The 18,076-nt window shown below is 37.9% G+C and overlaps 1 non-coding gene across 1 annotated transcript; it reads right to left on the bottom strand.

The window, feature by feature from the left end:
* Positions 1–12,257: 12,257 nt before the first annotated feature.
* On the bottom strand, positions 12,258–12,360 carry LOC118652288. Its single transcript, XR_004966544.1, has one exon. It is a non-coding gene; the product is annotated as a U6 spliceosomal RNA (small nuclear RNA).
* Positions 12,361–18,076: the final 5,716 nt, after the last annotated feature.

Below are 18,076 nucleotides of genomic sequence, written 5' to 3'. Positions count from 1 at the left end.
TAGATCAGCTTAGAATGAATGAATGCAGAGACCCTTCACAGTCTCAGACATACCTCTAGCAGACATACTTACTAGTAAGTACATTATAAGGAATTGTTTTTTGATATCAAATGGCAAGCTTTCACCCACTTCTACTTTTTCAATGCCAACATTAAAAATTGTTAAAATTTTATATAAAATATTTATTATTTACCTCTTTTTAATAACACACTAGTTCTTTAGTACATGAAGCAGTTTTGGCTGCCCATAGTATTTCCCTTTTATCTCCTATAACACACACACACACACACACACACACACACACACACACACACACACTAACCTTTTTCTCCTAACATTCATTTTTCCTTTAGGCTAGTTTATTATATTGGGAGTCACTGCTTAAAAATATTCAGTATGTTGTTATATTTTCACTAGAATAATCTTCTTGCTTACATATTTTTTTTAAAAAATATGAAGTTAATTCACATCACCATGTTTCATATTAGTAATTCAGTGCTTCATAAAGTAATGGTGTACTTCTGTAAACTCTTTAAACTTACCCCTTAATGAGTTTCTTATTTTAATGGATCTGATTTTTGTAACACATTATGCATCTTGAATGACATGTTTAATACTTATCCTTTAAAAAGTTATTGGCAAGATTGTTAAGTATAAGTATTAAAAGTCTTTCCTCACCTATTAGAAAAAATAAAAGGACATGGGAAGAACTGCATCAATTATCATGAAAAGAGAAGCAGATAATGTCCTTTTGCAAGAGACACTCTTAAAAGATAATGAACATGAAAAATTAATTAGATTTCAAGTTGGAAGTATCTTTCTCTATTTGATGGATTTGATAGTGCTGATATTGCTACCTTAATGTATAAAAGGAAAAATGTCAAAATTAATAAGATAGTCAAGAATAAAAGAAATGGAATGGTTATCTTTAAGGGGGGCTGAGTACTCACTAGAAATAATAGCTAATTGGTAGAAAGCTAACTTCGAAAAAGAATCAGGCAGCATTGTTTTAGATATCTTTGACTGGTATGGGTTTTTCTTTTTATTTATTTTTAATTTATTGGAGAGAGAGAGAGAGAGAGAGAGAGAGAGAGAGAGAGAAGGAGAGATTGTTCTTCCACTTATTGATATACTCCTTGGTTGCTTCTTGCATGTACCCTAACTGGTATCAAACCTGCAACCTTGGTGCAGCCAGATGATGCTCTAACCAACTGAGCTACCCGACCAGAGACTGGCATGGTTTCTAAAAACTCTAGTTTGCAGAGATTTTGGATAGCTCTGGACTGCGAAATTAGTATTTGTGTCTGGCTTATAATTTACAAACATGTTGTTGAAAGATTTTTGTTTCCTGAGAGGAAATGAGCCAGACATTTAGGCTTTTTATGCCTTTCATATTTGAATTTCTCCTTTCATAAAATAAAATAAAAAATTGGACTCAAAAAAGATTTTTCGGGGCAGATGTGTGAAGAGAACTAAATGAGAATTTTTATGTTAACCTCCCACGTTTCTCTCCTCAGTGATTATTTGAAAATCATTTATCTCTGTGGTGATAAATAAAATCTGGAAACCTGTCATCTTGCAGCTTAATTAAAAAGCTTAAGAAAAATATTTGATGCCTTATTTGGAAGAGCTTCTTGAGCCTCCTTCCAATTTTCAGATGACTTTTTCCTATAAATATTTCAGTGCTATGATTAGTATCCAAATGATCCTTCATTAGCCCAATACACTGACATAGAGTTATAATCTCTTATTGCATGTCACAAACACAAAGAATGGTGTAATGGTGATGTTTCCAAGACTTTGTCCTGGACACAGGAGTTTAATTAATATATGTAAAAAGGTTCTATGTCAAAATTAATTTTTAAAATGCTATGAAACAAGGTTTAGAGAATATAGTGTTTGTCTAGATCCAACTGATTTACTTTGAACCAATGTAAAATATCCGGTGAGTAGCAAGGATAATGATATTAGAGACCAATATCCTTCTGAATTTAGAGAAAACATTTTCTTCACTAATCTAAAACATTGTAAACAAGACTATCTCTGAAAAACAAATAAGTCTCAAAGATTAAATCAATTCAGAAGATTAATGAGGTCACAAAGTGGGATTACCACTAGGTCTTTTAGCTGGTGAAATCCATATTTAAATGTTGTCAGTCATGATGGTGGCAGCGCATTTATTCTTACACTATTGCTGGAATAATTGAAATATGTGACTTATGTGCTGGGGATTTGGGCCTAGATTTTGCTTATTTTTTTTAGACTAGTTTGATTCTATTTTTAGGTTATTGGCTAATTTATTTTTAAATAAAATAATTCATGCTTATATTAACTATACTAAAGGAATAGGATGCTCTGTCAAGAGACTCACAAGAACATGGCTAAAAGAATACAACCTTTGTTCTTCTCTCTGTACACAACCAAGGTGAGTGTTTCTGATGTTTCAGTGGCTCTGTTTCACACACGTTCATACAGTTGACTCTGGTCACCGGGAAGGAAGCAGAAAGAAAGAAGTCATAGATCATACCAAAGGAAGTTGAACCTTAGTTCTGCTCACATTATCCTAACTAATAAAGAGGGAATATGCTAATTGACCCTCATACCATTGCAAAGATGGCAGCACCCACAGCCAATAAGGAGGGAATATGCTAATTGACTGCCATGCCCTCAAAGATGGTGGTGCCCATAGCCACAAGATGGCCAGCAGGGGAGGGCAGTTAGGGGCAACCAGGCCACCAGGGGAGGACAGTTGGGGGCGACCAGGCCTGGCCTGCAGGAGAGGGCAGTTGATGGGGACCAGGCTGGCAGGGGAGGGCATTTGGGGACAATCGGGCCAGCAGGGGAGCAGTTAAACTGGCAGTTGGACATCCCCTGAGGGGTTCCAGATTGGAGAGGGTTCAGGCTGGGCTGAGGGACAACCCCCCTCCCCCAGGTGCACGAATTTTGTGCACCGGGCCTCTAGTATTGAATAAAACTTAGTTACATGGTTACATGTAGCTACAAGAAAGGTTAAAAAACATGGCTTAGTCATGGGTACAGGTAATAATAAATTAGGGTGGGCAGCTAGGAATTCCATGCATTATTTGTCAAAACAACAACAAAAACAACTAAGTACAAAGAAGAAAGCAAGAATCACCCTAAATTCTACCAGCTAAAAATAATTTGGTGAATATTATTCTGCACACCTTTTTCTGAACATATACAGCATGGGTAGACAAATGGTTGAGTAAATAAATGAAAAATAATTTTGAAATATTGCAATCATTCTCTGTGTAAAATATATTTAATTTTATTTAAATTTTAGGGAAAAAAAGCTGAAGTGAAACTTATGGAATTAACATGTTTCTTAAACAATAAGAAATAATTTTTTATGTCATTTCACTAATGGCATGAAACTTTTATAAGATTGGAGGCATCATTTTTTAAATTTCATATTTCAACTTTAAATAGTATTTGATAGGCAACCTGATAAGAATGATGATTTTCCTTTCTTTCCTCTACCTCCTAATTTTTTGTTTCAAATTCTTTTTCTTTGTCAGCATTGTAGCATTATATTTTGTTCTGCAAACACAATTCCCTGTTAATCATTATGAGTTCTCTATTTAAAGGGATGCAATGCTCAGCACTAGTTGTTTTACCATGACTTTTCCATTACTGAGTTTGATTTTTAATTTATCACTTGGTTGGTTGGATTTTATTGTTCTGTAGCTTTAACATTTTCATTTGCTTAACTTTTTAGCAAAGGGATTATAAATTCTTCATTCTTAGAGTTCTTTTATATTTGAAAGGACCGCCTATTACTTTTATAGTTGAACACCTTGATTGGGTGTACTACTCTTGGTTGCACATACTGCTCCTTAATATGTTATAAACATTGTGCTGTTGACTTGACTTCTGGAATTAAATATTGCTGTGAGAAAGTTTAAGGCCAGCCCGATTCCCCACTGTGGCTGACTTTTTCTGCTTAAATCTCTACATGATTTCTTTGAAGTTCATAACTTAATTTGGGTATGCCTTGATACTGATGATAATAATAACCAATGACTATGTCTAGGCCCTATTCTAAACACTTCATGGATAGTAAATATTAATTATATAGTATATTACCACAGAGATGAATAGCTGTAACAAAGCCTGCAAAGCTTAACGTGTTTACTATTGGACCCTTTTCAGAAAAGTGTGAAGACCTCTGATTGACGTGACTAGTTTGATCTTTAATCATGTACATTTTCTTTTTCATGCTTTAAATGTATTTACTATGGTCCTTTTAATTTCATTTTGTTGTTATTTACCACTTTAGCTTCGGCTATTGTTTTATAGATGTATTCTCTCTGTTTGTTTGTTTGTTTGTTAATCCTCACCCCAGTGAGGATTTTTCCATTGTTTTTTTTTTTACTTGCTTAAAGTATTACAGAGAGTAGTACATATGTCTCCTTTCTTTTCCCCCTTGACCTTCCCCAGCCTCCCCTGCACCCCAGTGCCTTGTGTCCATTAGTTATGCTTATATGCATGCATACAAGTCCTTCGGTTGATTTCTTATTCCTCCCAGCAACTCTCCCCTGGTTTCCCACTGTAGTTTGACAGTCTGTTCATCAGTTTATAATGGTCTTTATTATCCATAACTGAGTGAAATCATGTGGTATTTTTCTTTCATTGACTGGCTTATTTCACTTAGCATAATGCTCTCCAGTTCCATCCATGCTGCTGCAAATGGTAAGAATTCCTTCTTTTTTACAGCAGCATAGTATTCCATTGTGTAGATGTACCACAGTTTTCTAATCCGTTCATCTACAGATGGGCACTTAGGCTGTTTCCAAATCTTAGCTATGGTAAATTGTGCTGCTATGAACAAAGGGATGCATATATCCTTTCTGATCGGTGTTTCTGGTTTCTTGGGATATATTCCTAGAAGTGGGATAACTGGGTCAAATGGGACTTCCATTTTTAACTTTTTGAGGAAACTCCATACTATCTTCCATAGTGGCTGCACCAGTCTGCATTCCCACCAGCAGTGCATGAGTGTTCCTTTTTCTCCGCATCCTCTCCAGTGCTTGTCGTTTGTTGATTTGTTGATGATAGCCATTCTGACAGGTGTGAGATGGTACCTCATTGGTGTTTTGATTTGCATCTCTCAGGTGATTAGTGACTTTGAGCATGTTTTCATATGTCTCTTGGCTTTCTGAATGTCCTCTTTTGAAAAGTGTCTATTTAGGCCCTTTGCCCATTTTTTGATTGGATTGTTTATCTTCCTTTTGTTAAGTTGTACAAGTTCCCTATAAATGTTGGAGATTAAACCCTTATCGGTGATAACATTGGCAAATATGTTCTCCCATGCAGTGGGCTTTCTTGTTGTTTTGTTGATGTACTGCTGGATCTGATTTGATAGAATTTTGTTGAGTATTTTGGCATCTATGTTCATGAGGAATATTGGCCTGTAATTCTCTTTCATTGTGTTGTCTTTATCTGGTTTTGGTATTAGGGTGGTGCTGGCTTCATAGAATGAGCTTGGAAGTGTTCCTTCCTCTTGAATTTTTTGGAATAGTCTAAGGAGGATAGGTTATAGTTCTTCTTTTAATGTTTGGTAAAACTCCCCTGTAAAGCCATCTGGTCCAGCGCCTTTGTTTGCTGGAAGCTTTTTGATTACTGCTTCAATTTCATCCATAGTTATTGGCCTATTGAGATTTTTAGGTTCTTCCTGATTGAGTTTTTAGAAGGTTGTATTTTTCTAGGAATATGTCCATTTCCTCCAGGTTGTCCAGTTTGTTGGAATAGATTTGTTCATAGTATTTTTTAACAATCCTTTGTATTTCTGTGGGTTCCGTTGTTATTTCTCCTCTTTCATTTCTGATTTTGTTTATTTGGGTCCTATCTCTCTATGCTTCTTGGTGAGCTTAGGTAGAGGTTCATCAATCTTTTATCCTTTCAAAGAACCAGCTCTTGGTTCTGTTGACTTTTTGTATTTTTTTTTATTGGTCTCTATGTCATTTATCTCAGCTCTGATTTTTATTATTTCCTTCCTTCTGCTTACACTGGGCTTTTCTTGTTGCTCACTTTCTCTTTGAGTTGTACGGTTAGATAATTTATTACCATTGTTTCTTGTTTTTTTGCTGTAGGCTTGTAGAGCTATGAACTTCCCTCTCAAGACTGCTTTTGCTGTGTCCCATAGGTTTTGGATTGTTGTGTTATCATTGTCGTTTTTTGCCACAATGTTTTTTATTTCTTTTTTGATCTCTCTGGTAACCCAGTTATTATTTAATAGCATGCTCTTTAGCCTCCATGTGTTTGATTTTTTGGATTGTTTTTATTGTAGTTGATTTCCAGTTTTATGCCATTGTGATCTGAGAAGATGCTTGATATGATTTCTATCTTCTTGAATTTGAAGCAACTTTTCCTGTGACCCAATATATGGTCTATCTTTGAAAATGACCCATGTGCACTTGAGAAGAATGTATATCCTGTGGGTTTGGGGTGAAATGTTCTGAAGATGTCAATTAATTCCATCTGATCTAGTGAGTCATTTAGGATTGATGTCTCTTTGCTAATTTTTTGTTTAGAGGATTTGTCCAATGGTGATAGTAGGGTATTAAATCCCCTACTATGATTGAATTACTGTCAATCTCTCCCTTGATATCCTCCATAAGTTTTTTTATGTATTTGGTTCTCCTGTATTGGGTGCGTATATGTTTACCAGAGTTATTTCTTCTTGTTGGATTGCTCCCTTTAGTATTATGAAGTGGTCTTCCTTATCTCTTTTTATGTCCTTCACTTTGAGATATAATTTGTCAGATATAAGTATTGCTACCCCAGATTTTTTTTCATTTCCATTTGCCTGAAAAACCTTTTTCCATCCCTTCACCATCAGTCTGTGTGTGTCTTTTTTTCTGAGGTGGGTTTCCTGTAGACAGCAGATATATGGGTCATGTTTTCTTATCCACTCAGTTACCCTATGTCTTTTGATTGGGGCATTTAATCCATTTACAATTAAAGTTATTATTGATAGGTACTTGTTTGCCGCCATTTTTATTCTTTACCCCTGTGCTCCTTCTTCATTTCCTATTTTTCTTTTTACAGCAGACCCTTTAGCATTTCTTGCATTGCTGGTTTGGTGGTAATAAACTCCCTTAGTCCTTTTTTGTCTGTGAAGCTCCTGATTTCACCTCAATTTTGATTGATAGCCTTGCTGGGTACAGTATTTTTGGATTCAAACACTTGCTTTGCATGACTTTGTATATTTCATTCCATTCCCTTCTTGCCTGATGTGTTTCTGTTGAGAAATCAGTTGCTAGTCTGATGGGGGATCCTTTGTAGGTAACTTTCTGTCTCTCTCTGACCACTTATAAGATTCTTGCTTTGTCATTGGTGTTTGTCAATTTAATTATAATGTGCCTTGGTGTCGGTCTTTTGGGGTTCATTTTGTTTGGGACTCTGTGAGATTCTTGGATTTGGGTGAGTTTTTTTCTTCCCTATATCAGGGAAGTTTTCTGTCATTATTCCTTCAAACAGGTTTTCTATTCCTTGCTCATTTTCCTCTCCTTCTGGCATCCCTATTATGCAGATATTGTTTCATTTCGTGTTGTCCCAAAGTTCCCTTAGGCTCTCCTGCTTTTTAAATTTTTTTTCCAGAAGCTGTTCTGCTTGGGTATTTTTTCCTACCTTGTCTTCTAGCTCACTGATGCGGTCCTCTGCTTCTTCTAGTCTACTGTTGATACTTTCTATTGAGTTATTTATAGCAGTAATGTCATTTTTCATTTTTTTTTGGTTCTTCTTGATTTCCTTTTGATCCACCTTATGACCATTTCTCTGAATTCTTTCTCTGACAGGTTGCTTGCCTCCATTTTGTTTACTTCCTTTTCTGGTGATGCCTGTTTTTCATTCATATGTGGGCTATTTCTTTGTCTCCTCATGATCTCTCTTCTCTGGGTGTCTGGTTATGTAGTTCTCTCTCTCCTGTGTTGATTTAAAGTCACAAAATACAACACAACAAGGCACAATACACAAGACACTGAACACAAATGTATTCACGATATTAATAACCCTAAATAAAGGTGACCACCAGAGAAAAGAGAATTAGGGGATAAGAAAGAAAGAAGAGAAAAAGAAAAAAAGAAAAAAGCGAAAAAAAATAGGAGTGCAGAAATGAAATTTGGAAAAGGAAAAAAAAGTAAGAGAGAAAAGAAAGAGAAAAGAAAGAGAATGAAATAGAAGAGGGGAAAAAACTATTTATATGGGGAGAAAATTCCAATAGAATAGCCACTAATCCCAACAAATGCCAGCAACAAATACCTAGAGATGAATGCAAACTACAATCAACAACTAATATCAAGCAAGGCGAGGGAAAACAGAAGCAAAAATAACCAAAAACAAAACAAAAAAACAAAAAGAAAAAGTGAAACAATCTCACAAATAAGCATAAAAAAACTCAATATAATCAACAATCAAGCAAACAACCACAAAATGACAGAGAAAAAAATTTGGATAGTGAACAAAGAGAATAGAGAGGTGGGTATGGACTTACAGCAGGGGATTAGAAATTAGATATATAAGTAGGGTGAAATTTTAACGGGGTAAAAAGAAGGAATAGGGAAAATCTAAAGCAGGAATAGGGTAAGAGAAACAGGACAACACAAGGGGAAAAGTGAGGAAGAAAGTGTTGGCATAAAGGTAAAGTTGAGATAGAGTAAAATGATGCTAAAGGAAAGATGAAAATAGAATGTAGAACACTAACCCCAAAATACAAGAAAGAGAAAATAAAATGACACTTTTTAAAAAAAGGGTAAAATAGTAGTAGTAATAATACTGTAATACTGATTAAAAATTAAAATGTAATAATTAAAAAGGTAAAATCAAGTGAGGTAAAAAATTAGTTTCTTAAGTAAAAGATAAAAAAAAAAATAAAAATGTGCAATAGTGAAGTCATTCACTTCCTCTACTGTTCTTTTTGGTACATCTGTTTCCTAGTCAGGACAGTATTGAAGTTCCCTGCATTCCACTGCTCCTCAGTGTTGTAGGCCACAGTCCTGATTTTCAAGCAGGCAGTACTTCTTTGTTTCTATGCTCCTTTATTTGTATTTGCACAAGAATCAATTTGTGATTCAACTCCTGGGTGGCAGTGTTTCTTGATTGACCTCCGGGTCTATAGGTCCTCTCTACCTAGTGTTTAGATTTTGTTTTCCCTGTGGTACTTAATACTGGTTTGGGGGCATGGCCTGCCCCAGAGCTGGTTCTCTGATCTTTATCCTCTGCTCTGATCCCCAGGTTCCACAAAAACAACTTTCCCCTGCAGTTTCTTAGAGTGTCCCCAATTGGGTGATCCTATGTATTGGGTTTAGTAATCAAAAGCAAGGTTTTAAAGAGGGAGAGAGAGAGAGAGGGGGGGGGGGGGGTCTAAGCAGCCAGCACACTGTTAAAATTTTTAGACTGCCCTTTTGCGCCCAGTTCAACTATGGGTTGCTTTTTAGATTTCCCTTCTGTTAGCAGCTCTGCAGATCCCCTTCCACATTCGTGGATCACGCCAGCCTCAGCGGCAGCGGACTTTTCTGGGCACAGACTTCTCTGGATCCTCCAGTTCCTGCCGTGCGTTTCTCTCTTGACGGGACCACAGACCTGACCTTATCCCAGGAGAAATCTGACCATTTTGTGAGGGGTGCAGAGCTCCTCCGAATCTGCTTGCTCATTCAGCTTGGGGACTGGTGTTCCCGGGTTCGCAGCTGTTCACTGGGTGCCCTGGTTGTAGATTCCCGGGATTTTCAGGCTTCCGACAATATCCACTCTCCCCTTCAAGATCTTCCGTTGATTTTTAAAGAGAGTGGAGGGGCCCAGCTGGCGTGCCTCAGTGGTTGAGTGTTGACCCATGAACCAGGAGGTCAAGGTTCCATTCCTGGTCATGGCACATGCCAAGGTTGCTGGCTAGATTCCCAGTATGGGGAATGCAGGAGGCAGCTGATCAATGATTCTCTCTTATCATTGTTTTTTCACTCTCTCCTTCTCACTTCTGCTCTCTGAAATCAATAAAAATGTATTTTTTTTAAAAAGAGTGTAGAGGGGTGGAGGAGAGAGAGAGAGAGAGAGAGAGAGAGAGAGAGAGAGAGAGAGAGAGAGAGAGAGAGATGATCAATGTGAGAGAGACACACTGAATGGTTATCTCCTGCAACCCAGGTATATGCCCTTGAGAGGGAATCAAGCCTGCAACTCTTAGGAGTCAACACTCTTACCACTGGAAACATTACCCAGGGACAGATGTGTTCTTTCTTTCTTTTTTAATAATGCAATTTCTGAAGTCTCCTGTTTTTATTGCTATTTTTAATTCTTCCAGATTGCCAATCTCAGTTATCACGTTGTCTTTATCTGCGGTCGCTCCTGTTTCTCTCCCTCTTTCTCACTTTCTTTTGACTCTAGTATATTTGCATTGCTCCCATGTTGTTTCCTTCCAAACTTCCCCATGTTTAACCTAAAGGGCTCTGCCCAGATCTTTTACTCATGAGGTCCTTCCCAAAACAAGTTAAACTTCCTTCTCTGGAGTATAGTTTGCTGCCCAAGTGTTGCTAAACAAAGATCTAAATGGATTCAACTTTTTTTTCCCTCCTGGATTTTATTAAATGTCTGTACAAAGGCCCACTCTGTCAAGAGCAAGGAGCTTTACATCTGTGGGCTTTCATGTGTTTCCTCCCACTTGGTGCACCATTCTGAACTAATGCTCTCCCTAAGTTGGCTGAGTCTTTCTGTGGGGCACAGCAGCTTTCACTGATGTCTGCTTTCCATCAGAAAGCTTCTCCCTACTCTGGGGGACATGACCAGCATGAGTGATATTAAGAATCCATTATTTAATTTCTCAGGTAAAGCAGCACAAACAATACTTTAATGACCAAGCATCACACTGAAATCTAACCCTGAATTTTCATTATAATTGCAAACAAATGGCTCTGACCCATAATTTTGAATTCTCTCTTGGGTTTGCAAACAATTTCCTCTAGAGTGCATTACTTTCTACTTCACAGAGATCTTGGATATAAACAGGGATCTAAGGGAAAAAAAGCAAAACAAAGGACCCTCTTTGAAATGCATATCGCCTGTAGCATTTAAGACATTCACTTACCCTATTTCAACCTTCCAGATCCTGGAGGAAATGGAGAAAAGGCTACCTATCAAAAATTAACAAATACTGAATGGTTTTGACAAGTCAACTATAATTACTGCAGCTGCTCACTTCATTTTAAAAAATTGTTGTTAAGTAGCAATTATGAAATACCTGTTTTAGGAGTTACAGCTTTAATGTTTGGCCGTTCTTTCTCTTTCTCTGCCCCACTCCAGGGAGAAGAGATTGTGTAAAATATATTCCATTGCCATCTCTCCCACGTGGGGACTAATGGTTGTACTATTAATGTCAAGAAAGAACCTGGACTTAAATACTTACGGTCATTACCTTGCTCATTCCTTAACTATGTCCCTTGTTTCCCAGGAGGAGCGGGGAAGATTGGGAGTGCTACTTTAAACAAAACCAGTTTTCAGTTCCTGTTACAGATGAATATGCACATCCTCTGACTAGCTCTTTGGAGATGAAAGGCATGTGGCACATGGGCCATCGTCATCTCCTCAGGGGCAATGCTTAACAGTCCAAGTTCACTTCTGCTAACTCAGCCCTGCCCAAGTCAGTCTTGAACCCAGGAGCTGCTTCCAGTCCCTCAGTTTCAGCACATGAGCTGAAACTGATTTGCCATCCTTGATGAGTGATTGGCTAATTTTAAGAAATTAACATTAAAGCCCCCTTTCTCTCTTAATTCTGAAAGCACTGTAGTCTGTTGGATTGTCAGGTGGTCCTCATTATGAGAACAGATTTTGACTGCATTGGAGAAATACAGGACCAGGAGTGAATAGTTACTCATTTATGCATTCATTATCCTCACAAATATGCTTTGAGTTTCTACAAAGTGCTGAGCAGTGTGATTGCTGCTGGAAAGTCACACTCTCCATCTCTGACGTGTCTCAGTCTAATGAGGGAGATGGATATGCATACAAGAATGTTGTCAGACCCCCAGAATCTTGTAGAACAGATTACTGGAGCCATAGGCTGTACCTGGGAGGGTTTGGGGTAACAAGTCATACACTTAAAGGTTCTCCTGACCTGGGCCCTAAATCAGGTATCAGTATTATTGTTTGACTTATGATATAAAGACAACTTTAATATCTATTATCTTCTCTTTTTTATTGTAAATAGTGCATTTATTTTAATTCATTAAGATATAATGGACACATAACATTGTAAAAATATGAAACATTTCACGAATGTCCCTGTCATTCTTGCTTGGGGGCCATTTAATAATTTCTATTTTGCTCCAATTTCATATATGTGCTGCCAGAACAACAGACACTAAATACATTTATTTATTTATTTATTTATTCGTTTGTTTGTTTATTTATTTATTTATTTACTAGAGGCCCGATGCACAAAATTCGTGCAATAGTAGGTCTTCCCCCCCCACTCCCCCCACTGCCTGCACTGGCTTCCTTCTGGCACCCAGGATCCGGGTGCCAGAAGCCCCAGCTTCATCCGGAAGGTCGTCTGGAAGGATGTCTGGAAGGACATCCAGGCTAATTAGCATATTATGCTTTTATTATTATAGATTTGTTTATATGTATATATTTTTTCATTGGTCATTGATGGCATTTATTTTTTTCATTTTTTCCTTTATTGATTAAGGTATTACATATGTGTCCTTATCATCTCTTCTTAATTAAAATTCATCAAAAGTATCAGCAAGAGAGCAGTTGAAGATAATTTTCTTTTGGAATTTGCTTCAGTTTTAAAGCCTCACTAAGAACCCTCCAGAGAACTGCCTCTGCTGGGGTTCTTGTCCCAGCATTAAGAAGGGTTCAGCAATCTGGAGAAGGCTGTGCATAGATTAATAAATAGGAGTCCAGAGACAAAAAAAGGTAATTTTGAAAGGCATTTGGGGGTCAGAGGAACTTAGCTAAAGGAGCTAAGTTCTAAGGTCTTAAGTCTAAGGCTCCTTGTCCCAGGACCCCATGCTATTTATTAACACAATTTGTCCTGAGGCAAGGCAGAGATATACACTTCAAAGGGTCAGGGTTTTATTCAGAGTCCATTGTCAGAATGGGGAATTAGCCTACGGCTGTTCAGGTGTTTGGCCAGTAGGAGGCAATAACATGTAGATTAAGATGCCCTTTAGCTGTCTGGCAGCCAATAAATCAATTTAATATATCCTATTCAGGTTTGGGGAAATGCCTTCAGCCATTCCCAGATGCAGCCCTGTTGTCATGCTGGAATTGGTCTTTGGCATGTCTCATCTACGTACAGCTGCCTTCATCACTGAGCAAGGCTTTGAAGCACAGATCTCTCTACTTACCCCAATTCTATGCATTTTTCATGCCTGTTTTCATGTTGTTGCCTAGTGAAAGTAAGTAGAGACTTCATCAGGTTAGCTCAGGAGCTTTCAACATTTTCATTGACCACAACCATAAGAAATAAATTAAAAATTTTACAATCCAGCATAGATCCTATCTAATAAAGGAGGAATATGCTAATTGACCCTCACACCATCGCAAAGATGGTGGTGCCCACAGCCAATAAGAAGGGAATATGCTAATTGACTGCCCTGCCCTCAAAGATGGCAGTGCCCAGAGCCAATAAGAAGGGAATATGCTATTGACTGTCCTGTCCTCAAAGATGGTGATGCCCACAGCTACAAGATGCCGGTGCCCAGTCCCCTCAGCCCTGCCAGGTCGGCAGGTGCATGGCAAGGCCGGGCCCACCTGGGGGCTGGCCCAGCCTTGCCGCGCACCTGCCTCTAAAGTCCCCCTGTCCCCTCAGCCCCCCAGCTGCCCAGGGCCAGCCCGAGGCACAGGCAAGCCTTGGATGTCGGCTGCCCAGCCGCCTAGGGCCACCAGAGGCTCAGGTAACCAGGCCTGGCTGAGGCTTGTGCTGCCGGCAGTGGCAGCAGCAGAGGTGTGATGGGGCATCACCTTCCCCTGATTGCTGGGTCGCCTCCCACCCCTGAGGGCTCCTGGACTGTGAGAAGGGGCAGGCCAGGCTGAGTGATCCCCCACTCCAGTGCATAAATTTTCATGCACCGGGCCTTTAGTATATATATATATGTATATATATATTACAATTTTACAATCCAGCATATATATATATATTAGAGCAGTGATGGCAAACCTTTTGAGCTCAGCGTGTCAGCATTTTGAAAAACCCTAACTTAACTCTGGTGCTGTGTCACATATAGAAATTTTTTGATATTTGAAACCATAGTAAAACAAAGACTTATATTTTTGATATTTATTTTACATATTTAAATGCCATTTAACAAAGAAAAATCAACCAAAAGAATGAGTTCACGTGTCACCTTTGACACACGTGTCATAGGTTCGCCATCACTGTATTAGAGGGCCAGTTCATGAAATTCATGCATGGGTAGGGTCTCTAGGCCTGGCCAGTGATCAAGGGCCGATCAGGGCCTTCCAGCTGCCTGCCAGGGCCTCCCTTTGTTCCATGCCGCCCCCTGGTGGTCAGTGCACATCGTAGTGAGTGATAGAACTCCCAGTCTCCTGGTCGAACTCCTGAGGGGACACTTTGCATATTAGCCTTTTATATATATAGATAATTAACCTTTGTGTAATGCATATTAATAAAGTTTTTAAAAGGTTTTGGTCATGACCAAAAATTTATTTATAACCTACTTTTGAGTAATTCAAAATTTGAATGACCCCAATCTAGATTATTTAGGAAAGTAAATCCAGTGAAGAATATAAATCACAAGGTGTCTTTCTAAACCAAATAGAATTAATTTGGGACACATCATTCTGCTTACCATGAATTGTTGTGTTTCTTCTGAATAATGGCATCACAAATTTGGTCCTGTTCCTCTCTCAGCTACTATCAAACTCAATGCCAAATTTAGACTTCATGGCATGCATTTTGTGTGTTAATTCACCTCTGACTTTATTTAAAAATATTTTAATTGATTTTTTAGAGAGAGAGGAAGGGAGAGAGACACACATAGATGTGAGAGAGAAACATAGATTGGTTGCCTCCTAAAGGCACCCTGACTAGGGATGGAACAAACCTGCAACCTGGGTATGTGCCCTGACCAAGAATCAAACTGGCAACCATTCAGTGAACTCGGTGATGCTCAACCAACTGAGCCACATTGGCCAGGGCTCCTCAGCTCCTCAGACTTTATTTTATTTCGTGTGTGTGTGTGTGTGTGTGTGTGTGTGTGTGTGTTTCCCCTCAAGTTCTGAAGTTGTTTTTAAAAGTTCCCATTGTATTATTTGTATTTTGTAAGATGCATTTACAGCTTTTGGATCAAGATGTAAATAAACAAAATCAATATGGCTATTCTTGCTTTTAGTGCAGACAAGTGAGCACTGAAAGTCTCTGAATTCTGCATTGTACTTTGAATTGCTTTGCCTGAATTATGGGAAACTCTCATTACTTTTAATGTGTTTGTACCACCATTTCATTGTGAGTAGTTCAGGCTCATGTACTTGAACTTCTTGAGTTACAGTGTAAACAGAAACTCAGGAAAATAGCATAGAGAGCTTGGAAAACTGCACTTGTCTCCCCACCCAGTGCTACAGAGAGTTAGCTTTATATTTCAACAGGTTCCTATGGAACATTGTGTTGCAATTACCTTCTATTGTAATTAACAAGTTGTAATGTTAGAGATGTGAGAGATTTTTCCACTAGAGACTTTAAGTCTCTAGTGGAAATCTGATGCATTTATACGAAAAAAAACAACCCCAAACATGCTAATTACTTCAATGATGACATGTCAAGTGTATTCCTGAAAAGGGAGTTCGGTGTTCTGGAACATGGGTGATGCTGTGACTACCCAATGGAAGGGCAGATATTTGCTTACACGCAATTACCTATGCTAATTTTGTCCCATGTGAAAACAGCCTTTACACAGCTTGGTGGAATAATTACTAAAGCCAGAGAAAGCATGTTAACATTGAGACACTGGCTCAGAATAATTCATAGGCAAGAACAGGCACCAGCCTGCCTGGAATTCTTTTTGAAGCATCTGTGCTTCATCCATGGTAGTTGTCAAACAGGCCACAGATGTTTTCCAAATGAACAAGTGCTAAAACCAAGACATCAGATAGGCCATGTTGGGTTTTACATTGCATAATTCTCATCATATGTGCAGACATTTGTACCAGTTTTGAATTTTTAAAGCAGGTTGTTAAGCATGAGTACTGACAAACAGTGCAACAATAAACACTGCATACAGATGTCCTTCATTCTGTTGATTGATTGAAATTTTTTTTCAAAAGAACACATATACGTGATTCACAGATTTCCAATTGGTTATTGACACTTCGGTCAAATCACACAATTGTGTTGTGTCATTAAGGGTCAGAGGAAACCTGGAAAATTTATCTGTATGCTCTCTTATCTATGCTTTGTTTCTGCCATTATTATTGTGAACTTTTCTTGCAAAAAGGGAGAAAAATCTGAGCAGCACTAACAAGGGATGAGGATTCACTTCTCTGAATTCTCTTTCTGCTCTTCTGTCAAAAGCCTCCTAGTTCTCTGCTGAGATTTGCTGATCTTGTTCATTTCCTCCACTTCTTCCAATGTATATAAAGAAGCTACTAGAAAAGAACTTAACAAATATTTATTGACTACCTCCTTTGTGCTGGCTTCTGTGCTAACCCTTGGGAGAGAGCAGAGACCAAGTCAACCATCATGTTCTTCCTGGAGCTTTTAGTTCGTGAGGCGATGGTCATTAAAAAGGGACTTAGAAAAGGGATTTGAGCTTTAAAGATTTAGCATCTAGACTTTGTTGTCATCAACCCCAAGACACTGAGATGCTACAGTATTCTGTTTGTAAGCTGATATTTTCCAGGGGTTCGATATCTGATGAATGGCATTACAATTTCATGACTTAAAGAAATGTTTTAAACAGATGCCTGAATAGTCTCCAGAAGAATCTGCAGGGAGCCCCTTGTAATGTATGCCACATACAAATTCATATTTCCCTTCTAAATTCCTTAGGAACTTTAGTCAGATTGTTTTTTCCAATATCTGAAAAGAAATTGAGAGTTGGTTAATTAGAATTCCACATAAAACTCCCACAGAGACCATGATGACAGTATTGCCTGCTTTGTGTTTCAGCCCAGTGGCTGATGGTCAAACAAAGTTTCTCCTACAAAGTTTTTCATATGTCCTGAATGGCTGGATGCCTTGGCACTTTCACTTTTGTCTGTAGAAAAATACACTGTAGGAATAGGAATAGGCATTAATATACCTGAGAAATGCCTTGCTGAACTATTGTGTATAAAGGGAAAAAAAGCACATACATATTTTTACAGAAGAATCATTTTCTGTTTAGCCAAGGATACACAATGAGCTGATTTAATTTTAATGAGTTTTAATCTGTCACTGTCTTTTGTTACACTTATATTTTCTAAATCAGCATTCCATTGTCTGTGTTTAAGACTGGAATGCTTTTCATATATTTTCAGGGGGATTCTTTTGTTTTGCAAACACCCCTTTGTCCTCTTTATCTATGTAGGTACTTTTCAGGAATCTCAAAGCAGCTATGGCTTCGAGTACTTACAGTTTTTAATCAGAAAACCAAGGGTCTCAAAGTAATATTTCCTTGATAGGCTGAATTTATGCTGCACTTTTATGAACCATACTATATCTGACATATTAAAAAACAGTTTCTCATATATACAGATACTTTAAAAATATGTGGTGGTACTAATGAGTAATTATCAGAATTTAAAACTCTTAATATTTTAATCCAATGTTTATTTATTCATTTTGTTTCCTGGGTGATGAAAATTTTAAGAAAGTAATGATGCCATAATATGGCATCTTTGCTTTTATTATGCTTACTTTTATTCACAGATCTTATAAATTGTGTGTTTTCATATATGTGCATATATGTGTATGTATGTGTCCATAGTATTTATACACATCTCTCACACATACACAGATATTTACATAAAGTTTCCTCTCTTTTATTATGTTTATTAAGAGGAACTAGTAATAATATTATAACAGCAAGGCAGTTCAAGCATGTATTCTCAGATACTTCTAAAA

The sequence above is a fragment of the Myotis myotis genome, unplaced genomic scaffold (assembly GCF_014108235.1).
Source record: "Myotis myotis isolate mMyoMyo1 unplaced genomic scaffold, mMyoMyo1.p scaffold_m19_p_3, whole genome shotgun sequence".
NCBI lineage: Eukaryota > Metazoa > Chordata > Mammalia > Chiroptera > Vespertilionidae > Myotis > Myotis myotis.
The sequence above is the reverse complement of the archived record's forward strand: the minus strand, read 5'-3'. Positions and strand labels throughout refer to the sequence as shown.